Source organism: Nerophis ophidion, linkage group LG15 (assembly GCF_033978795.1).
Source record: "Nerophis ophidion isolate RoL-2023_Sa linkage group LG15, RoL_Noph_v1.0, whole genome shotgun sequence".
NCBI classification, from domain to species: Eukaryota; Metazoa; Chordata; class Actinopteri; order Syngnathiformes; family Syngnathidae; genus Nerophis; species Nerophis ophidion.
The window spans coordinates 35698065-35723153 of NC_084625.1; the positions used below are offsets into that span (position 1 = coordinate 35698065).

General features: G+C 39.9%; 1 protein-coding gene across 4 annotated transcripts in view; it reads left to right on the forward strand.

The window, feature by feature from the left end:
- stau2 (staufen double-stranded RNA binding protein 2) overlaps positions 1-25089 on the forward strand; it is a 315345-nt gene that overhangs the window by 283360 nt on the left and 6896 nt on the right. The window contains exon 14 of one of the 4 annotated variants that reach the window (XR_009809837.1): positions 23115-23156. The exons of the other annotated variants lie outside the window; for them this stretch is intronic. The gene's annotated coding sequence lies outside the window, so the exon portion shown is untranslated. The remainder of the gene's footprint in view (positions 1-23114; positions 23157-25089) is intronic. 4 annotated transcript variants of the gene reach the window in all.

Consider the following 25089-nt stretch of genomic DNA (forward strand, 5'->3'; position numbering starts at 1 on the left):
GCAGAGATAGGCGCCAGCGCCCCCTGCGACCCCAAAAAGGGAATAAGCGGTAGAAAATGGATGGATGATCTAAAGATTAAATATAGTGTAAAAATGCACTACAGGAAATGTCGTCTTGATTTTCAAACTTTTCTTTCGGGTTTGCGCGGCATCACTTTGTGTCAATGTTCCTTTTTTTGTCATTATTCCTCTTCTCAAAGGGTACTCACATTCCTGGATTATAATTATTATATCTTTAGACTATGTTATTATTATTTAATATTATACTAGTTTTAAGTCGTGTACCGTATGTTAATAAATGCATTTATGTGTTTTGGCAAATGCACAATGTATATCTTGTGAAATGATTCCTGTGCATTCATAATTCATTCTTGACTGGCATATAATGTTAATGCATTCGTGGATGGGATGTGTGTTTCCCTTATATAAACCAGCATCCATTGCAGTGGATTTTTTTTTTTTATGTACACAGCAGAAGACATTTGTGTATATATTAAACGTATATCTTGTACTGCATGTTGTTGTGGCTTATGCAACTATAGAGCGCTCAAATGTGTTTTTATTCTGAACATGAAGCCTGGCAATGCCTGTGTCCGTTTGCTTTCTTGTCACGTCATCCTCCCGTTGCTTTGCAGACTTAATCCATAACATTGCTTTGCCCCTGCTGAGATTTCTCCCTCTGGTTTATTACCCTTTCCTGAAACCCCTCCTTTCTTCCTCATACCAACACGGCAACGACATTGCGCAAACATTCAAAGAAGCGACTTATGATTATAGTGTGCTTTACTGTTCAAATTTCCTCCATCACTGTCCATCTTTGTCTAGTTAGCACAGCTCCTGGATGTGTTTGTCAGAAAGCCTATACCTGCCAAAGCCTGCTTCTTCATTTAAGCATAGTGGAATTTATTGTTTTCAGTGAACATGCTTGATACATAATCTGTCTCAGCAGCACAGTGCCAGTTGCTATAGGAACGTAGAAGGGTTTTCATAACATTTTCAGGCACTCCCTTAGTAATAGTGGGTTTCAACCGATCCCTTATCTCACAGTAAATTGCATTCCAACGATTATAGATCCAAGATGCAGCATGCATTGAGCATGCAGTGTAATGAGAAACAGTCTCAGGTCCATATAGGAAATTATAAAACACCACAACAGCTTTTACAGGTGTGTCCCTTGTGTGTAAGAGGCGATTAAACCTCAACACAGAAAGGAGGGACGTCCAGGAAGAAGAAAAGGGTGTAAAACGCTGACTGGCCGCGTGTCCTCTCTTGTTACCGGACATCCGTGTCTAGCAAACATCCACTCTCACTGCTGTCCCTGACATGGGAAAGACAACTGCGTTTCTGATGGGGAGGTTGAGGATTATTGCATGCAGATGGCAGTAAAACATTTAGGTCCTCTCACCTTACCCCTTCATCTCAACCTCCCATAAGCGGCATTCCCAAGGTGCTCTTTTTCCACACCTGTAATGATCCCTGTTAAATCTTGTCACCCCTTTTTGGCAGTCTAAAGGAAGTCAGCAGATTTCACGCAAATGGCTGACTGCACCGGCTAAGTATAATCCCCAAGGCTGGCAGTTTGGACAGTGTAACGGTTGCATCATCATGCATAAGCAATCCTGTCCTTGGTCTTCCCCCCTGCAAAACCTTCCACTAGAGTTCGACGTGCACCTTTGACAATACCTAACCTCATATCGACGATGGTGGTTTGTTTATTTTCAGTAAATCATTTCAATAAATAATTTCTTGGTTATAGTTTCTTGTTAACAGTGGAGCAAATTATGGAGCCCCTTAAGCAAAACTTTTTGCTGATACGGTACAAGCACTTCCTTCCCCCATGACCAGGATTGACTTCCACTACACAGGAAGCTAAATATATCTAATCAACGAGAATTGTGGTTCCCCACTGCAGTAAAACCCTCATTTACAAACTCCTCATTTTGTGAATTTTTCGGGAGGTCCAATAAAAATATGCTTTGGTGTACAAACCTTGTCTTCGTGTACGAATGTTTCACCCACACATTGGGTGCCCGGCAGCACAGCTATACACAGCCATTACTGGCGGGCTGATCGATCTCAATGCTCATTTAGTCAGCCGAGCAATGTTGTTGTTAGCTACTCTGTGTGCTTTTAGTCTTTTTACAGAATTTTTGTAGTTTTTCTAGCTCAATATGAGTCTAGATAAAACAATTGACAAGCGATCTGTGGTTTCCAAACTTTCTGGAAGTTTTTGTTGCTTTGGCTTTTTTTGATGAATAGAAAGTTGATCCATCGTTTTTATGTTTAAGTAGACGTGAATTTATTATATTATGTAATTATGTGATGTATTAATTGGTATAAAAATTATAATAAAACCTTTTCACAACAGGTTGCAGTTTACAATACAAGTGTATGTGTATATATATATATATATATATATATATACACATACACATACATATGTAATATGTATATTTGTATATGTGTATATGCATATACAGTTTGTATGTATGCATATGTATATACGTGTATGTATATGTATATATGTGTATGTGTGTCTATGTGTTTATTTGTGTATATGTATTTAAGTGTATATATGTATACTAGTTTGTTTATATATATATATGTATCTATATACTGTATGTATGTTTGCATATATTTATATGTATATATAAGTGTATATATGTATGTATATGTGTGTATGTATGTCTATATATGTATGCATGTATGTATGCATTTTCTAGCGCTTGTTCCTTTCGGGGTTGCGGTGGGTGCTGGAGCCTTTGTCAGTCGCATTGGGGCGGAAGGCGGGGTACACCCTGGACAAGTCACCACCTCATCGCAGGGCCAACACAGAAAGACAGACAACATTCACACTTACATTTGCACTCGAAGGCCAGTTTTAGTGTTGCCAATTAACTTATCCCCAGATGCATATTTTTAGAGGTGGGAGGAATGTACGTATGTATATATGTATGTATGTATATTTGTATATATATGTATGTATATTTATATGTATGTATATACGTGTGTGTGTGCGTGTGTTTCGTATATTGTGTGTTTGCCACACAAGTGTACATTTACTGTGAGCAGAGACTCATTAGCTCTAATTTTAGACCAAAATATTTTCTGATTAAAGAAAAGAATCACAGTATATTAATCTCAAGAAAATATGGAAATGTTCAAGGTGTAAAAATTCCTTTGATCAGGTCATCGTATTAAAACTATACGGTATTATTTGCACCATTTGCAATACTACAATACAACTCTGTTATTTGTATGGACTGTCGCAGTACTTTGACGTACTCGCCCATACCAAGTAGTTTTAGAAATGCTGTTCAAAAACATCCACTTTGAAACCTGTTTTCGGTGTCTTGTAAAAAAAAACCCACTATTTATTAGACCGTGTAACTCTGGCCAACAGTATATGCAGAAAGGAAGCGCGAGAGTCTGTGTATAGGGGAGCTTGATATTGGAGAACTGGGATGCCCTTTGGGACCGAACGGTATTACCCTGTCGATAAAAGAACATGTCTGAAGGCTGGCCATTCTTTCCATGTCTTTCTGGTAGAGGGATTTCCCTGTGGCATAGAAAACACGTTGACATGTGCAGGTGGACATGATGTGATGTAATACTGCCTTAGAATCATAGGGGGAACCTAATGAAAAGAGAGCTGAGTCATAAAAGACTCCCACAATAGTTGAAATATTTCAGTACAGACTTTCTGTCATCTCAACATTCTTCTATCTTTTTTTGTGGGGAACATTTGGCTTAAAGGGGAACATTATCACCAGACCTATGTAAGCGTCAATATATACCTTAATGTTGCAGAAAAAAGACCATATATATTTTTAACCGATATCCGAACTCTAAATGGGTGGATTTTGGCGAATTAAACGCCTTTCTATTATTCGCTCTCATAGCGATGACGTCACAACGTCATCGCTCTAGGTAGTCAGTAGGATTTAGGTAGTCAGTCCGCCATTTTCTCAAACACATTACAAACATCGAGTCTAATCAGCTCTGTTATTTTCCCTTTTTTCGACTGTTTTCCGTACCTTGGAGACATCATGCCTCGTCGGTGTGTTGTCGGAGGGTGTAATAACACAATCAGGGACGGATTCAAGTTGACTTACGTGGAGTGTGCTTCGATTAGCACGGCATGCTAATCGATGCTAACATGCTATTTAGGCGAGCAGTATGTACATTTGTAGCTATATTTGCATCCAGCCTTTCCCTCCACCCACATTTAATGCCAAACAAACACTTACCAATCGACGGATTTAAGTTGCTCCAGTGTCACAAGATGCGAAAGTCCCGATCGTTTGGTCTGCACATTTTACCGGCGATGCTAAGGCAGACATGGCACAGAGATGTATGGATATCCTGCAGATGCATTTCCAACGATAAAGTCAAAGAAATCACAAAGGTGAGTTTTGTTGATGTTATTGACATATGTGCTAATCAGACATATTTGGTCACAGCATGACTGCCAGCTAATCGATGCTAACATGCTATTTAGGCTAGCTGTATGTACATTTGTAGCTATATTTGCATCCAGCCTTTCTCTCCACCCACATTTAATGCCAAACAAACACTTACAAATCAACGGATTTAAGTTGCTCCAGTGTCACAAGATGCGAAAGTCCCGATCGTTTGGTCTGCACATTTTACCGGCGATGCTAAGGCAGACATGGCACAGAGATGTATGGACATCCTGCGACACTCAATCGAAGATGATCGACGAATAGCGTCAGTAGCTATTTGCTCAATAGCTTCAGTTTCTTCTTCAATTTCGTTTTCGCTATCTGCCTCCATACTCCAACCATCCATTTCAATACATGCGTAATCTGTTGAATCGCTTAAGCCGCTGAAATACGAGTCTGAATCCGAGCTAATGTCGCTATATCTTGCTGTGCTATCCGCCATGTTGGCATCACTAAATGACGTCACAGGAAAATGGGCGATGGATTTAAAGATAGGGAAAATCAGGCACTTTAAAGCCTTTTTTCGGGATATTCCATGATGGGTACAATTTTGAAAAAAACTTCGAAAAATAAAATAAGCCACTAAAAACTGATTTTTATTGGTTTTAACCCTTCTGAAATTGTGATAATGTTCCCTTTTAAGGCTATTTTTTCATTCCTTGTCACACTCATTCTTCATGGTCTCTGCTTAGTAATTCAACTTGGAATTGTTTAGTAATATTAAAAGTGAATAGACATGTCGAAAGTGGGATGTGAATCTTACAACAACTCACGAGTTGAGTTGATTGAGATTCTTAAGGTGGCGATTCAATTCAGAATCGATTCTTGATTCAAACCAATTCTCGCAATATATTTGGTATAAAAAAAACTAAATATAAAACCTTTTCAGAACCGGTTCCAAAAGCTCCTCTTGGCTTAATTTTTTTAGTGTATTTTTTTTTAAAAAGGGGGGTGGGGGGGGGCCGGAAAAAAAATTTTCTGCAATTTCGGATGTGAATGGATTTTTTTTCAATGCCCCTAAAGAAGATGCTCTCGCTTTACTCACCATAAGTGTTAGATCATTTTCATCAATTAAATGTGTCATCTTCCTCTTTCTTTAAACATTAAGTCAGGTTCACTTAAAATTGTGTCATATCTTCATGAGAACCAGTGTCTCTCTGAAGTGGACATTTGGTTTTAGATTATTTCTTTGGCCGGAGTTAGAAATTTCCAGAAACAAATGCTGGATCGCTACAAAAACCAGTGTACTTGAATTTTTTATGTATTTATTTTTTTAATTAACATAACCTGTGTGAATGTTGTCTGTCCATCTGTTTTAACCCTGTGATGAGATGACGACTTGTCCAGAGTATACTCCACCTTCCGCCTGAATGCAGCTGAGATAGGCTCCAGCACGCCCCATCACCCTGAAAGGAACAAGCGGTAAAAAAATGGATGAATAACCTGTGTCAGTTTAAATTGACACTTTTTTAAAAATGTTGCAAGATTTTATACAAAATTATCATGAGAACACATTGAATAGGGAACTGTTGCTCATTCCCCATTAAGTAGTACTGAATGCCTATTTGGTTTGTTCAATTTTTCTTGTAAATAAATGTTGGGTAGCAACGCATGGCTGTGTAATATGTTGCTGATCAAATCAGCTTCTTTAGTGGTATTAGTTATTAAACTGCAATTTCCTTCACAAAGAGGCAGGCCAGACCGGGTCTGTTATCACGAAGGCTGTATCTGGGTATCATCTTAGATGCTATGCTGACAAGGCTCATGTATGGTATGTGCTTCTTGCCCTCAGCCTTTGCCCATATGTTCTGAATTACGCCCTAGGAGGTGCCATGCTCAGCAGCTCAATGATGGGAGGGGATAAAGCAGGCCTCTTTGGCCCAAATGACGCATGACACGGCGCTTCGCACCAGGCCCTTATTTATGGCTTCCCATGTCAGCGAGGGCTTGCTCCCCTGGGGAGCCTCACGGACCCACTCGACGGGCATGCCTGCGAGCAGAAATACAAATATCCTTTGGGAATTCTCATCACCGTAATGTGGCGGCGTCCACACATAACTGAGATGTAGGCAGGAATCAAATACATTTCCTCATCGAGAAGTTTGTTCAGCTGTAGGAAAGCCGCGGGTAATCCACAGAGGCGCAAAATGCGAGGCGACACATGTGAAGAGCTTCTTTCAGAGGAATTAACGTCATGTCAGGCTGCGGCACACACTGCCTCTTTTATCAATGCTTCTGATGTGGGAGAGGATGTGAAATCTTGAGCGAGAGTGAGGAAGCGATTTTGGTGAGAGGCTCTGAATACATTTTCTCTGTAGTTACCGAAGAGTCCATGTACATATCACACCGTATTAACAAATAGATGCGTACTCTGGCACCACTTATGCACACACAGGTGTTCTCCGTGAGCTTCCCAGTAAGTTCCCTGTGATCCCGGTCCAGGGTCTAAATGTGGACTGAGGCAACGCAGAGGAATTTAGAGGAAATAAAAGACAAAAGAATGAGGGAAAGCTCAAGAAGGTGTCTACCAAAGGAAAACTTAAGATACGATAAAGAAAAAAAATCAGATGATAATCTGACGTGTCGGTAGAAGGAGTATTGCCCGGAATCTTTTTGTTTGTGCTTGAGAGGGAGGGAGAGCACGGTCATGGGTTTTATGTGGCCTTTTGGAAACAGAACAATATAGCCAGCTTTAGAACTTATGACAAAAGAAAAGCCACTCATTTTCCAACGTTCCACCTCATGCCTGATGTCTGTTTGAAATCCACTCTGCTCATTGTTTAGTCTAGCAGACATCCCTTAGATCATCCTCATCAGAAGCCTTCTTATGAGCTTTTCATGATGCGGGTCCTCCCACTCCCACACACATCCGTATGCTGACTGAAGACACCAGTAAATAATGCAACACTTAACTGTTAAGTGGCAAAAAACATCCAGTTCTTATTCATCTGTATGCTTTATGCTTGTGTTCACCTGCAGAGCTGTTCAGACATTTGTTAAAGACTCTCTCATCTCCCACATGGAATACACTGATGACTTGAAGGATCATGATTAACAAGCAATGAAAAGACTTCAGCCTTCAACTGACAATCTTGGTCTCGATCTAAAAAGCACAGATGGATTTCTTGAGAGCTTTTTACTAAAAGATGGAAATATAGCGCCATTTTCAAAGACTGGGTCAGTGGGTTAATCCTCAAAATCGTGTCTGCACTTAGATAAAAGCAGACGCAGTTTGGACTGGTTCTGATAAGTCAAGGAAGCTGTAGACAAGACTACTATCTTTTTTTTCTGAAGATTCAGCATAGGATGGAAGGAGACAAGGTGTTCTAGGATGTTTCAGAAGCATTCCAGTTCCACTCAGCAGTTTTGTGTTTGCATTGCCCCAGACTAATTTTAAGGCAACCCTAAATTGGGTTACTTTGCAGTAGTACGGCATTGGTACCTCTGTTTTTGTTAGCTATCCGTTTCTCAAGATCAGAGGAATTCAAATAGTTTGAAAACCAAATATGTTTTGCCATATGAAATTATAAAAATTGTGCAGTTATTTTGAAGTTGTACTGAATAAAAAAAACACAAAGACTGAGTCACCAACGTAGTCTGGGCAAACAGATTATAGTTTGTTGGGCACAATCTTTGGTCATATGATAACTAAGACAATATAGGACAACCGAGGCAATTTTAAAGGGGAACATTATCACAATTTCAAAGGGGTTAAAAACAATAAAAATCAGTTCCCAGTGGCTTATTGTATTTTTTGAAGTTTTTTTCAAAATGTTATTGGTCTCGGAATATCCCTAAATAAAGCTTTAAAGTGCCTTATTTTCGGCTCTCTGCGAAGACACTGGCCATTTCCCTGTGACGTCACACAGTGCTGCCAATGTAAACAAACAATGGGAATACCACAGCAAGATATATTCACATTAGCTCGGATTCAAACTCGGATTTCAGCGACTTAAGCGATTCAACAGATTACGCATGTATTGAAACAGATGGTTGGAGTATGAAAATATTGAAGAAGAAACTGAAGCTATTGAGCGAATAGCTATTGACGCTATTCATAGCCATAGCATGGCCGAATAGCTGCGTTAGCATCGCCGGTAAAATGTGCGGACCAAACGATCAGGACTTTCGCATCTTGTGACACTGGAGCAACTTAAATCCGTCGATTGGTAAGTGTTTTTTTTCGCATTAAATGTGGGTGGAAGGAAACATAATATAGTTGCAAATGCATCCACAGGTTATCCATACATCCCTGTTCCATGTCTGCTTTAGCACCGCCGGTAAATAGCATGTTAGCATCGATTAGCGTAGCATGTTAGCATCGATTAGCTGGCAGTCAACATCAACAAAACTCACCTTTGGGATTTCGTTGACTATCGTTGCAAATGCATTTGCAGGTTATCCATACATCTCTGTGCCATGTCTGCCTTAGCATCGCTGGTCAAATGTGGAGACACTCTGGCACATTCAATGGGGGTCTGGCGGCAGACACTTTCGCATCTTCGGGCCAGTGGTGCAACTTGAATCCCTCCCTGTTAGTGTTGTTACACCCTCCGACAACACACCGTCGAGGCATGATGTCTCCAAGGTTCCAAAAAATAGTCAAAAAAACGGAAAATAACAGAGCTGAGACCCGGTGTTTGTAATGTGTTGAAAATGAAAATGGTGGGGGTGTTACCTCGGCGACGTCACATTCTGACGTCATCGCCTCCAGCGCGATAAACAGAAAGGCGTTTAATTCGCCAAACTTCACCCATTTAGAGTTCGGAAATCGGTTAAAAAAATAGATGGTCTTTTTTCTGCACCATCAAGGTATATATTGACGCTTACATGGGTCTGGTGATAATGTTCCCCTTTAAGCAAAAACAATCCTGTTCAGTCTGTGGTAAAGGTTATGCACGAAATAGTGGTCTGAAAATACAAATGCACACTGTATGAAATGTGGAGCGTACATAAACCAAGATATGTGCATTCCATTTTGCACCATTCAGAAGGTTTAGTTATTACACAATGTAAATTGACTCAGTTCTCCTCTTTACTTAATTATAATCATTCCTCATTTATCGTGGTTAATTGGAACCAAAAATGACTGCGATAAATAGATTTCCGTGAAGCAGGATTATTATTATTAAATGAAATATTCTCATAGTTAGAACATTGAAAGTGTACTTACAACCTTATAAACAGTGTTGGGTTATTTATTGAAAACCAGTAAGTAGTTGCAGTTACTAGTTACTTTATTTCAAAGTAACTCAGTTACTAACACCAAAAAGAAATGGGTTACTGTGAAAAGTAACTATCTAGTTACTTCTTCTCTTTTTTCTTTTCTTTTTTTAAGGCTCCCATTAATGCCCTTTTAGCCTTCATTTCAGTACTGTTAGTGCACTGGAGAATAATACAATCTGTTTATAAACTTGACATGCATTTGCATCACTGAACTCTGCTAAGCAATGTGGTCCACATACAACACACAAAGACAAAGATATCTTTGAAAGGGCCAATTTATTTCTGTCCAGAACAAATTTTTAAAACTATTTTGAATAGCTGCAACATAACATACATAAGTAACAAACCGCATGATAACACCATGTCACAACCGCTGTAAACCTGGCTTCACCCAAGGAAGGCACATGTGACGTGATTATGTGTCATGTCACTATATACAGCACACATACTGCTACAGGCCTTTTTTTCTCTCAAATAATTGTAAAATAACATCATGTCTGTAGGAGATCAACTCTGTACTGAAGCCCACAACACTACACATTTCCCCAGTTTTAGTTTAGAGATAAGGAAAGATTGGCCTGGCCCACTAGGATCCCTCTTTATGTTTGTGAACGTTATAGTCTATACATTTAGAGTGATGTGATAATCAAACACTCTAAAAGTCTAGAATGAAAGAGTATATAAGATAATTGACGGTGTGTGTGAACCTTCAGTGCTGAATGATGAGCAGAGGCAGAGTTTGGAGTGTTTTCTTTAACTTGCTTTCCATGTTTATATACTCACTGTCTACTTTGTCCAGCTGCCTGAAATCGGGTGACTCCACTGTAGAAATAGCCTGCATGTCTTTCTAGCCCATACGCTGCAATTTCTCTATCAATGTTGTCCAGGCTGGTTAAAATCCAGCCGCTGTGTGTCTCTCTTTACTAGCTTTGTCGAAGCATTTTGCTTTTGTAGCTGTTTCAGCAGATTTCAATTGCTGTTTTGGGCAGTAAATAGGATCTTTGAACCAACACACAACTTACATTTAACCAAAATATAATTGTCTTTGTGCTCGACAAAAGAAAAGCAGTGAGAATTTCTCCATGTTTAGAAACTCGACTTCTGCTCCGCCATAATGTCTTGTTAGTAAACAGAGACACGACCCCCCGCCCACACACTCACAGCACGCCTCTCTCTTCTCCCGCTTGTGAGACAGGAAGAATCAGAAGGACGACACTGCAACCCTCCAATAAAACCCACTCAGATCTTCTCACTTTCTACCCGATACTACATAAAAATAACTTAAAATAACGCAGTAACGCATCATGTAGTAACGGTAACTGAGTTATTGAATATAAAAAATAACGCGTTAGACTACTAGTTACCACTGAAAATAACGGCGTTACAGTAACGCGTTAGTCCCAACACTGCTTATAAATATGTTTTTGAATATTATTGTTCTAATAAACATGAAATAACACCCAAATTATAGTCACCTTTACACTCCTTTTACCCAATATAGTAGCCTTGAGTTTTTTCTGTTGTAAATAACGCATTAACTGGGAATCTGGAGGATCTTCTGAGTGTCTTTGCTATGGCCGTGACGTGGAAATCCTTCATCACATCCCGGGTGGTAATTGCTCTAAATTAGAACTTGGCTTAATGAGTGCTGAAACCACAAGCACATAAAGTTGCTCAACTTGACACTCGGAGCTAAACCAGTATCTGTGTTGTTGTCATTCCGTATTAGCATTGCATGTCTGCATTGTAATTCCACATAGACGATAACTAAGGATTTATAGCATTCTCAGGTTGCCTTTAGTTTTGTGCCAACTCCAACCTGTTGTTGTTCAACATCGCTCGAAGATAAAGTGCAAAACGTTCAGCCAACAGTTAACTTGAGATTGTCACAGTGAAGATAATGTAGCGCCAAGATTAGCCACCTATTGTTGTTAGCAGTATAATCCGCAAACAGAAAATAACTCTGTTAAATTTTTCGCAACATTGCCACAACATAATAGAAAATTTGATAAATACTGCACTGTAATACATGTAATACATAAATCAAAATAATATCCAATTTAGCTCATAAACTTAAAGAAGATGCTTTAAAAATCTTTGATGCAGCAAAGCCGCAAAATTTGAAACGCAATGTAGCGAGGGATGTCTCGTATTGGCCATTTACTACGTAACGCAGCAGTAGCAACACAAGACTCATCAGGGTTGTGTATTTCAAATTGACCCGTTATGCTTTGTGGAAAGTTTTAGTATTCGCTTAATTATTCTTAAAAACAGATGAATTCCTTTCTTCTCTATCTATATCCTGTTGTGTGTTGTCCAAAACCAGTATGACTTTATCTGAACTGTCCTTAGTGCTTCACTGTAACCCAGCAGTTCTGCAGTGAAAGCTGACACAGGAGTCCGATTTGTCTTGGGCAGAATGATCTAACAATCCATTAGATCCATCAGTCCGTTGCATCGCACTCCTGGGAAACGAGGCTTTTGTTTGGGTAAGCTGTTGATGGAATCAAAGCCTCTGTTGGGGAAGCCATTAACAGAGCAACATGCCCAGAAAAATGAGCCGCCCTTGTCAGTCCACATCAGGAGCTCGGCTATAGTTGCAAATCTGATCGGCGTCCCTTTTTAACTGCTGCTCGTCCAAGCCTTTGAACTAGGAGCTGTTGGATGGATGAATGAGCCAATGTGTGAGGCAGGCACGGGGTGAGCGCGGTTTTGTTATCTGTGGTTTGAGTGAGGAAAGAGTAGGTGAAGAAGGACTAATGAGGATGCCTTCAGTATTTAAAGACATTGTGCTGGTGAGCAAGTTAAAATATCAGGGACACCCAACTGAGTGATCCTTTACTCTAGTTTCAAAGTACAGTGGTAGCTCAACTTACGAGTGCCCTAACTTACGAGTATTTTGAGATATGCGCAGTTTTTCAGCTTTTGTTATGCTTGTATACTTGAGTTATGGGTAGGAATTGATTGGATTTTTACGATTCTGCTTTATGATTCAGTCCTTTATCGTTTCTCATTTGAAAAAAAGAGAAAACAAACAGGTTGAGTAGCATCAACTTTGTGCAAAGGCCCAAAGGTCCTCTGGAAAAAAAAAAAATCTTTAAATAACCCTAATATAATAATAAAATAAATATTAAATTGTAGTAATAAAAAAATACAACAATTTTTTATGTGACAAATGACAATTACACAAAAATGTTTAGTAACATCTTGAACATTTCGCTAATAAAAATGGAATGTTTATTTCGAAAATATACGTATGAGCTGACCTCTCAAAAGTACATAGCGATGTCAGCCAATGACAAATACAAGCAAGGCAAGTCCAATAGAACTGTTCATTGTGCAATTTTGCAACCATCAACTATGAAAACGCATCAATAACCAAAAGTTATCACATGCTGTTTGCGCTGTTTCAGGTAGTATTTCATCCCTTTGACACAATATCCACTTTGAAAGTATGGCAAGTTGCCCCGTTGTCGTCCTTTGAAAACCTCTCCAGTAGTTGTGACGGCGATCGACGCTGTGCTTGACGACGCCGTGCTTGACGACGCCGTGCTTGGCGACGTATTGCGCTGCCACAGTAATCGATATGGGAATTGCTTACAAAATTGGTAAATGATTCCTGGGCATTTGATTTGGGTGGTTGCTTCATCAAATCACTAGTGTCTCAAAGGGCTGCACAAACTACAACACAAACCCCAACGACATCCTCTGTAGAGCCCACATAAGGGCAAGGAAAACTCACCCCGGTGGGACATCGGTGACAGTGACAATGATGACTATGAGAGACCTTGGAGAGGACTGCATATGTGGGCAACCCCACCCCCCCCCCCCCCCCTAGGGGACCGAAAGCAATGGATGTCAAGCAGGTCTAACATGATACTGTGAAAGTTCAATCCATGAGAGTCCAGTCCAAAGTGGATCCAACACAGTAGCAAAGTCCCGTCCATAGTGGAGCCAACAGGAAACCATACCAAGCGGAGGTGGATCAGCAGCGCAGGGATGTCCCCAGTCAATACACAGGCGAGCGGTCGACCCTGGGTCCCGACTCTAAACGAGCGGTCCATCCTGGGTCCCGACTCTGGACAGCCAGTACTTCATCCATGGCCACCGGACCGGACCCCCTCCACAAGGGAGAGTGGGACAGAGGAGAAAAAGAAAAGAAACGCCAGATCAACTGGTCTAAAAAGGGAGGTATATTTAAAGGCTAGAGTATACAAATGAGTTTTAAGGTGAGACTTAAATGCTTCTACTGAGGTAGCATCTCGAACTGTTACCTGGAGCCTGAACGGAAAACGCTCATTATCCCACAGACTTTTTTTGAGCTCTGGGAATCACTAATAAGCTAAAGTCCTTTGAACGCAGATTTCTTGCCGGGTCATATGGTACAATACAATGGCAAAATAAGCTGGAGCTAGACCGCGTAGTATTTTATATGTTAGTAGTAAAACCTTAAAGTCACATCTTAAGTGCACAGGAAGCCAGTGCAGGTGAGCCAGTACAGGCGTAATATGATCAAACTTTCTTGTTATTGTCAAAAGTCAAGCAGCCGCATGGATAATGATCTCGGCGTCGTTAGTGGACAAAATGGAGCGAACTTTAGCAATATTAAAGAGATGAAAGAAGGCCCTTTTAGTAACATTCTTAGTGTGTGACTCAAACGAGAGAGTTGGGTTGAAGATAATACCCAGATTCTTTACCGAGTCACCTTGTTTAATTGTTTGGTTGTCAAATGTTAAACTTGTATTATTAAATAGAGGTCGGTGTCTAGCAGGACCGATAATCAGCATTTCCGTTTTTTTGGCGTTGACTTGCAAAAAGTTGGCGGACATCCATTGTTTAATTTCATTAAAACACGCCTCCAGCTGACTACAATCCGGCGTGTTGGTCAGCTTTAGGGGCATTTAGAGTTGGGTGTCATCAGCATAACAGTGAAAGCTAACACTGTATTTGCGTATGATGTCACCTAGCGGCAGCATGTAGATGCTGAAGAGTGCAGGGCCAAGGACCCAACCCTGGGGAACTCCACACGTTACCTTAACATAGTCCGAAGTCACAATGTTATGGGAGATGCACTGCATCCTGTCAGTAAGATAGGAGTTAAACCAAGACAGGGCTATGTCTGACATACTAATGCGTGTTTTGATATGCTCTAATAAAATATTATGATCGACGTTATCGAAAGCAGCGCTAAGATCGAGGAGCAGCAACATAGATGACACATCAGAATCCATTGTTAGCAATACATTGTTAGTCATTTTTGCGAGGGCTGTCTCCGTAGAGTGATTTGACCTGAAACCGGATTGATAGGGTTCACAGAGATTGTTAGACGCTAAGTGTTCATTTAGCTGCTCTACAACATATTTTTCGAGGATTTTTGAAATAAAGGGAAGGTGAGACACCGGTTGGTAGTTTACCATGAGGTCAGGGTCGAGGTTAGGTCTTTTAAGGAGAGGATGAATAACCGCTTTTTTGAATGCTAGGGGAACAGTGCCAGAGGAAAGTGATAAGTTTATAATATTTACCACTGATTGACTTAATATTTCAAAGAGCTCCTTGATAAGTTTCCCAGGAAGTGGGTCAAGTAAACATGTTGTTTTTTTTATTCCATTTACACGTTGTAACAATTTTTCTAATGTTATTTCATCAAAACGAGAGAAACTATTTTGGAGGGCAGTATCGGCCCTATATACAGTCGTATCTGTGTTAATAGAACCCAGTTGTAGCTGGGACGCATTGTCTTTAATCTCCTTTCTGATGTGTTCAATTTTCTTATTAAAGAATTTCATAAAGTCATCTGCCGAGTGGGTGGAGCTACTGGAAGGAGTGTTGTGTTAGCGATGCTACCGTACTAAACTAAAATTTAGGATCGTTTTTATTAAGGTGGATGAGATTTGAGTAATATTTAGCTTTAGCTAAGGTAAGCATGCGTTTATAATTTATTAAACTATCACTCCATGCTTGATGGTAAACCTCAAGTTTAGTCGCGTGCCATTTGCATTCCAGCTTTCTACATGATAATTTATGAACTCTAGTTTCTTCTGTAAACCATGGGGTACGCTTTTTTGGAATCTTTTTTAACTTCAGCGGTGCTATACTATCAATGGTTTCGCGCACGGCGTGGTTAAAGTTCTTAGTGAGGTTATCAATAGAGCCCACATACTTTAGGAATGGTGCCATTACCGAGGGCAGTAGGCCAGCAAGAGTTGTCGTTCTGGCAGCATAAATGTTGCGGCTGCTATAGCAGTTATTATTATTATTATTAGCTTGCCAAACATGAGTCTGAACCTCGAATTTTATAAGGTAATGCTCAGACATTACTTTAGTATACGGGAGTATCATATCTTTGGAAACGGTGATACCCCCGACAAGCACTAAGTCTATCGTATTATCGTATTATCATTTATTATTTATGTAAGACCACAGCTATCAATTATAGTCTGGAGTGCCACGCACGGCGGGTTCGATGGGGTATTCATATGGATATTAAAGTCCTTCATTATAATTATATTATCGGCGTGCGTCACTAGATCAGCAACGAACTCTGAGAATTCATTGATAAAGTCCGAATAGGGACCTGGGGGGCGGTAGATAACAGCATGATTCATAGCAATCATTTTGCCACACAACACCTGAATGCCAAGAAAGGGATTTTTTATTTTAATGACTGTCGCTGGCATTGACAGAAGGGTTGCTTGGTTATTTTTTCATTACAGTAGGACAGAACCACCCTTCCCTATGCACGCCCTCCTCTTGTTGGTGGAGTAATATTTTGGGTTTTGGCACCAACATATAGACTAAATCTGACAAGTCTAAGTCTACGAGCATCCAATCCATCCACTTTATTTGTATAGCACATTTAAACAACATAAATGTTTCCAAAGTGCTGCACAACAATATTAAAAACAATATCCTCCCGCTGTCCGATAATGGCCACCAACCAAGACACGACCAGTCGAAGCGCCTGCCGTTACAAATAGCGACCAAAACAGTCGCTGTACTCCCGGGGAAGTGCAGAGATCTTCACCACATTAGGATACAGTGCCAACCAAGCTTTCACTTTTACCAGTCGACCGGATCGTACTCCTTGCCGTTTCCACTTCTTGGGCAGCGGTTCGTTCACCCAACGGAAGCACTCGGGTAGGTCAGCAAGGTAAAATGAATCAGTCTCTTGCATTGTAAAGTTCACATGCTTGTACTTAATCTTTAACAACTCCTGGCGTTCTTACACTCGAAGTGAGTTGATGGTCCTTAAAATACACGTCAAAATAACCATAAAACAGACAATAGTGATCAAGTACAAGCGACGAGCCAGACACACTGGTGCCATCTTGTTAAATGTGTCTTGTCTTGTCAAAGAGCATGAACTAATAAAGCCTGCTTGGATGTCAAAATGTATTCTAAGACAAACTGAACAGTCCAGTTGTGATCGATTGAATGCCCTGAGAATACAACAGACACGTCATACTGGTTAGCCAACCCGGAGTCAGCCTGACAGCAGCACTTGAAACCGGAGCCAACATCTATGTTCAGGAAAATTAAATTAAAAATATGCTGCATTACAAGCAGTATTTTATCACATTTTGCACAAAATTAACATAAAAATTTAAATGCTAACACAGTCACCTTTCAATGTTACTGCGTCAGGTTTATAAAAATGCACAATCCAGTGAATCCTTAGTTCTTTTTTCTCTGTACTGAGCACACTGACTGAACATGTTGCAAACTGACTTAATACACTTAACTTGTTGCAGATGTAATTTCAGCTCATTGTATTCATCTAATTGTATTCATCTACTTTAATAATGTTATATAAAGAATGTAACACATACACAGTGTTTTTAAGATAAATAAAACAATATTAGCAATTTCTCAATAGTAGTTAAACCCAGGTGGTGGAGCGTCATAGTAAAAAAATGTGTCACCCAGGGTGGTCATGACAGCAAATAATTGAAAAGCCCAGCTGTAAACCATTGCTTGTAGTTTAATGTGTCTTTAAACAAGTGTCATCTTCTTACAAATGAATCCGGCCATTTTGGGTCACTATAGATTATAAATTCATGTAATAATTGTTTTTGGGGGGAGGGGAAGAAACCACATTTCTGATTCGGGAAACCAAAACAGTATTTAATCTACGACGTAATCAGGACCATAGAACATTCTCGACTACGATATCAGAGCCTCAGACTAAACATAGCATGTTAATGTTGATGCATTAGTCCAATGGCAGCTTCCAACGACGGTCCACCTTATCTCATTAGAACAATGATGGTTTCATTGACTGCCATTCCTGCAGCTAGGCCCAGTATTTGTCCTGGGCAATGTAGCGCTTCTGGGCCATCGACTGGCTGCCTTAGCTCTTATGCTTGCCTGTCGTATATCAGCAGCTCAGCCACAGTCAAGCCTCTGATTTATGGCTGTTTATCTACAACACCACCCCCCACCCCCCGCCCCATCCGAAAACAGATGGGCTTTAGCTATTTACCTAAGCAGAGAAAGGTCCCAAAAACGATTGAATAAATACATCAAACAGGAAATTAGTTCTGATTACAATTTATTACTGACTTAATCAAAGGATGGTGCGTCTGTTAGTTATCAGGTGTGAATACTGTAGATAGATGTCCTACTTGGACATGGCTGATCAATTGTATGGTAACAAAGTGGCAAAGCATCTAAATATGTTATTATGATGGTACTGTAGACTGGTATTCAACCAATGAACCTCACAGAGTGTTGTAAAAATGTTCTAATAATGAATTAAGTCTTAAGTTAAAGCAGTACAACTCCAATTTTGCGGTGTTGTTGCAAAGCATTGCAGATTTTTTTTCATCAGTTTGATGGATAAAAGCCAGATTCTGACCTTTGCTTTCTTCAGTCATAAACTATCATTCCTGCTTTATGTTTCTCATAATTTTAAAGTTTTGGAACATTTTTTAACTCCAGCTCACATAGGATGGTTGGTATTCTCCTCCCTTGCTTATTGCATTCCATGCAGCAGCATATATGTTGGCTTTGGATATCTCCCACCATATTCATCTTTTAGTAAAGACGTGTGGAAGTGTGTCTCTTCATGTGGAGTAAGCGTTTTGTCGGCGCAGTTTGTTACTGAGCATTACATCTCACGCTGACCTGGGTGGTCCGTGTATTGCGACTTGACTCATCCATTTGTCAAAGCTCACTGATCTGTTGAGCAAAACCACTATTTCCTTATCTCCATTCTGATGAAACATTAACTGAAATTAGGTTTTTTTAAGAACACTTATCTGGATTGTAAGTTATGAGGGGAAAATAAGTCATCAACATTAAAAAAAACTTCATCTGAAGTCAGGCCATTTCCAAACAAACTAAAATTGCACGTTCCTCCTGCTGCGACTCATAGGCTAACACATTTGTAAAAAGGAGGGATGAAAACGTGAAAACTAAAACAAATGTGTTTAAAACTACAAATAAACTCCCGTGAGTCGCTATTTTGTATTTTATTTATATGTCACAAAACAGACCATCTGTGAGTGCTTTTAGATAGGGGAGGGTCCCACAGCAGCACCTGGTGCTCGTTGAGAAGAGCGATACGTGCTTTGATGTCAGTCTCCAAAAGTCTCCTCTAGATTTCTCAAAAGTTCATTTAAAAAAAAAAACAGAATATAAAAAGGTTTAATTACTCTAAGGGTGTCTGAGAATAGTTGACTATTCAATGATTCGATTTGTAGTAGTGGACAATCAATCTCGCAGTCGAATAGTCAGACATTGAACGCCCCTCCTCCCTCCGTGTTGAGTGCTCAATGCTCCCCGTGTTCACTGTGCGTTGGGAGGATGTTGCGAGACAGGGGCCCGATGGTACCACCGCCCCTGTCACACATTTTTACATGTTGTGCCACTGCGCCCGCTAAAAATTGTACCAGATCGCTCAGGCAGAAATTCTCCCTCACTGATGCCCCTGGCAACGGTAATGATCCTTACGCTGGTTCACCTAAAGAAACCTTGGTACGACTTGTACTTCCTTTAGATTAGGTGTGCCCAAAGTGTCAGCCAGTTTTGGCCCACAAAGTCGTTGCTTCTCAGTACAATTCAAATTCATATGGACATTTTTTAAGCTCACAATCATTGAGAGCATGCCCGCATGGTTATCTATCTATGTTATCCATCTATGCTACTTTATGTATGGCGGCGGTATGAAACTAAACCCTTCACTTATGGTGCTACTCTACGCTTAAAATCACAGTATTTGGCTGGCACTCCATTGGCACATTTTTCACTGTGGCCCTTGGAGACAAAAAGTTTAAGCACCTCCACTTTGGATAGTCAAGTTTAAACATCTTTTCAGCACTTTACCAGAACTGAAGCCAAACCCATTGAGACAGATCCAATGACCGTGTTAAACCTACCCAAATTTCACAATCTAATATCTCTCTTGAGTGTTTTAGCCTTTTTGAAGTAGAAACATTTAAAAATTAGCTCTGTTTATTTTAATTTACAATTAGCTGTCTTAAGCGGTAGAAAAATGGATGGATGGATGTCTTACACACAAAACATCTATGATCAATGAAATCTAACTAATGACAGTCGACTGTAAAAATCCCTAGTCGAAAACTTGCTAAATATAGTGACAAAGCAACACTGATCACTCTGACTAGGCCTTCTTATTCTTTGGCAGACCGGGTGACTTACAATGTGTCTGTGAGCAAGGGAGAAACTAGTACGCCAAATCTATTTTTGTCAGGCTATGACAAAATATGAATGTATCATCGGGAAGCTGCATTTCCTATGACACAAACCAACATACTTGCCAACCTTGAGACCTCCGATTTCGGGAGGTGGGGGGTGGGGGGCATGGTCAAGGGTGGGGGTGCGGCGGGGGGCGTGGTTAAGAGGGGAGGAGTATATTTACAGCTACAATTCTCCAACACGAGTATTTCATTTTGAATTTCATATATATATATGTATATATATATACATATATATATGTGTGTGTATATATATATATATATGAAATACTTGACTTTCAGTGAATTCTAGCTATATATATTTATTTTATTATATATATAAATAAAAGAAATAATTGAATTTCAGACGGCACCTATCAAATACACAGTAATAAAAACACAGTTGTTCTACTAACTGTACTGTGCTTGCTGGTTACTAAAAAAAAACAAAAAACACATACCTTACACTTTTTGAGTAACTTTTGTTCTGCCATTTACGTACTGGCGAGCGATCTCCGAATCCGGGAACATATCCTTCACGGATTTGTTGTAGACATCCGCAAAGGAGAACAGGATGTTGCTTCCAGCTATCAGCATAGCCATCTTTGTCTCAGCATAAGTTGCACCATCGGGTCTCCATTTTGCAAGGTGGCCCAAATTACTGGGTTGTGAACGATGCTGCGCTGCGGACGCTTTGTGCTTCGCTGACCGTTCATGACTGAGTTTATCCGTTCGGCCACCGTGTTCTATGGAGAAGTCTGTTCTACAAAATTTACAGGCAACATACCCCTTCCCCTTCGAACTCTCCTGGATAAACTGAAATTCTTGTTTCCATTTGTTTTGGAACTTACAAGCGTATTTCTTAATTTTGCTCATCGACGGTGTAATATATTGGGTTGGAGTCAATAACCAGGCGAGGTGATGAAGTTACGTCTCTTTACTGTGGGCTTCAGAACAGACTCCCTCACTTGCCGTAAAGTGCGCGACACCATGTATTTCGTTGGCCAATCAAAAAGCAACCCCATAACACTATAGCCAACATTCACCAGGAGATGGCAACAGACAACATAGATCACTCTATTACAGACGGCGTCGCTATGGCTTTGACTTCCTCGTTCTTCTGCTTCGTCTCCTATGTGTGCAGTTTTTTATTAAAATCCGTAGATGTTGTAAGGTGATTGGGCTGGCAAGCTGTTTATATAGTGAAAAAACGGACGTGAAAACAGGCTGCCCCACTCAGGTCCGCATGGAGCTGGAGAGGGCGTGGCCTCCAGCTCCGGCTGAATTTCGGGAGATTTTCGGGAGAAAATTTATTCCGAGAGGTTTTCGGGAGAGGCGCTGAATTTCAGGAGTCTCCCGGAAATTCCGGGAGGGTTGGCAAGTATGCAAACCAAGTTATAACACAAAAACTCAAAGCTCAGTTTTTGAAAGTAATCACCCCAGCCATAGTTTTTCAAAAGCTCAGTTTTTAATGACAAAAACCTACATTTGTATGTGAGAAGAGAAACATACGCATGTTTTTTAAAAATATTTAGATTTGCCTGGACATGGCGTTAGAGTGATGTTATTATGTTAAATGTGCTCCACCAGGCGGAGCCCCGGTGGTGTCAGCTCCAGTGGGAGATGTATTCTCTAACTACACCCTCGCAACTCCAGCACCAACTCAATTAGGAACTGTGAAAATGCAAGCTCATCTGGACCTGCTCATTCTAATAGAGAAAGGATGTGTGTCATGACAGAACCTGGACAACATCAGATGGGCCCCGTTTGTCTTGGCACACTTAAAGAGCCCGTTTCAAGAAGTGGCCCTCAAGTGGTTTTAATTTGTGGTTCAGCTCAGTGGCTAGCCAATATGGAGTTTGCTGTCAATCCAGGATAAGATTTTATTTTTATTTTTAATGACAAGCAAGTCCCAATCTAAATGTTATTTACACTGAAAACTGAAACACCTATGGCTGTTTTTTTATCATTAAAACTCACTTTGTTTTTTACTACAACATAGTAAAACAAAGTTATTATTAATCAATAAGGATCTGCGAAAACTGTCATCCGCACGCCAGGCCAGTAGTAGGCGCTGAAATGTTGCAGTAGAATTAGAAGAAAAAACTCTAGTACAAAACTGCCATTACTATATTCACTATAATGAGTTACTTTTAATGAAAGCTAAAACACACTTGATTCTCAGTTTTCAGTTAAGAACAGTTATGTAAATGTTTCTTCCCCCATGGGGGAATATGCTAGAAACCCCACTTCTAAAAGCTGTGCATTACAAAACATGGTCATTGTACCCATTTATTCTTACTTCCTCATTTTGGCAAAAAAGAAATCAACATGTTTTATTCATTGTTGTTTTGTAGGTTAAAGTGTTTTGTATATTATGCTCCTTGGATGGATGGATTATTTATGGAGTTTATTTAGTTCTGTTTTCCAGTATCAAATGGTTCTAGTAGGTCAAAAAAATGTTGATGTTTAAATAAGGATTTAAAAAAAAAATTAATTTCAGGCAAATTGATGTACTTAAAATATATTGCCTGTACACTAAAAGCAATGCCAATAATAATGTTTTTTGTAGGTTGATCTATAAGTCTTTCTTTTTTTCAATCTCAATGATACATGGTTATGCAGAGGTGTACTTATAACAGTTTTATAGACAAATGGTACTATTTATAGTTTTATAGTTGTGGCAGAGTGGATGGTAGGATGCAACATCTTTTCTTTTTCTTAGGTGGGTGTAACAGAAAAAAATTGAGAAGCACTGCTTCTAAAGGTGCGTATAGTTCTTTCTTTTTATGTAATGTTCTTGAAAAATGTAAAATAAATATATTTAGAATGATACAATACTCTGGAAATAATAGAGATTTGGAAAAATCTGATATTTTGGTGCAAATAGTTTTATAATATTTCTTATTGGCCCTTGGCATATTGTAAAAAATGAATGAATTATTTTTGAGATACAATAGTGTATATTGTATAAGGGTTCTACCTTCAAATGGTAAAATGGTAAAAATGGGTTGTACTTGTATAGCGCTTTTCTACCCCTTTTAAAGGAGCCCAAAGCACTTAGACAGTATTTCCACATTCGCCCATTCACACAAACATTCACACACTGATGGTGGGAGCTGCCATGCAAGGCGCTCACCAGGACCCATCAGGAGCAAAGGTGACGTGTCTTGACACAACGGACCTGACGAGGTTGGCACTAGGTGGGGATTGAACCAGGGACCCTCGGGTTGCGCACGGCCACCCTCCCAACTGTGCCACAAAGCTAAAATGTGAACATTTGTTTCAGGAAGCTTAGCAGAAATTGACCCATGGTCTCATTAATATGACTTCTTGTATTAATATTATACTTAGTGAAAAGCTGTATAAAGCTGAGAATGAATCATTTTGTTGTTCTAAGTCACTGATTGGTCGGTCTCCCGTACTAAAGTTGGTACAGCGGAACATGCAACAAAGACAAGTTGTATAATCAATACATGGTTATTAAGCTCCACTTAGGCTTATGTAACTCTGTTACTTACAAACCCTGTTTCCATATGAGTTAGATATAAATATAAACGGAATACAATGATTTGCAAAGCATTTTCAACCCATTATCAATTGAATGCACTACAAAGACAAGATATTTAATGTTCAAACTCATAAACTTTTTTTTTTTTTGCAAATAATAATTAACTTAGAATTTCATGGCTGCAACACGTGCCAAAGTAGTTGGGAAAGGGCATGTTCACCACTGTGTTACATCACCTTTTCTTTTAACAACACTCAATAAACGTTTGGGAACTGAGGAAACTCATTGTTGAAGCTTTGAAAGTGGAATTCTGTCCCATTCTTGTTTTATGTAGAGCTTCAGTCGTTCAACAGTCCGGGGTCTCCGCTGTCGTATTTTACGCTTCATAATGCGTCACACATTTTCGATGGGAGACAGGTCTGGACTGCAGGCGGGCCAGGAAAGTACCCGCACTCTTTTTTTTACGAAGCCACGCTGTTGTAACACGTGCTGAATGTGGCTTGGCATTGTCTTGCTGAAATAAGCAGGGGCGTCCATGAAAAAGACGGCACTTAGATGGCAGCATATGTTGTTCCAAAACCTGTATGTACCTTTCAGCATTAATGGTGCCTTTACAGATGTGTAAGTTAGCCATGCCTTGGGCACTAATGCACCCCCATACCATCACAGATGCTGGCTTTTGAACTTTAGGTCGATAACAGTCTGGATGGTTCGCTTCCATTTTGTTTCGGATGACACGATGTTGAATAATTCCAAAAACTATAAAATGTGGACTCGTCGGACCACAGAACACTTTTCCACTTTGCATCAGTCCATCTTATATGATCTCGGGCCCAGAGAAGCCGGCGGCGTTTCTGGATGTTGTTGATAAATGGCTTTTGCTTTGCATAGTAGAGCTTTAACTTGCACTTACAGATTTAGAGTCAAACTGTATTTAGTGACAGTAGTTTTCTGAAGTGTTCCTGAGCCCATGTGGTGATATCCTTTAGAGATTGATGTCGTTTTATTATACAGTGCCGTCTGAGGGATCGAAGGTCACGGTCATTCAATGTTGGTTTCCGGCCATGCCGCTTACCCTTGGAGGGATTTCTCCAGATTCTCTGAACGTTTTGATGATATTATGGACCGTAGATGTTGAAATCCCTCAATTTCTTGCAATTGCACTTTGAGAAACGTTGTTCTTAAACTC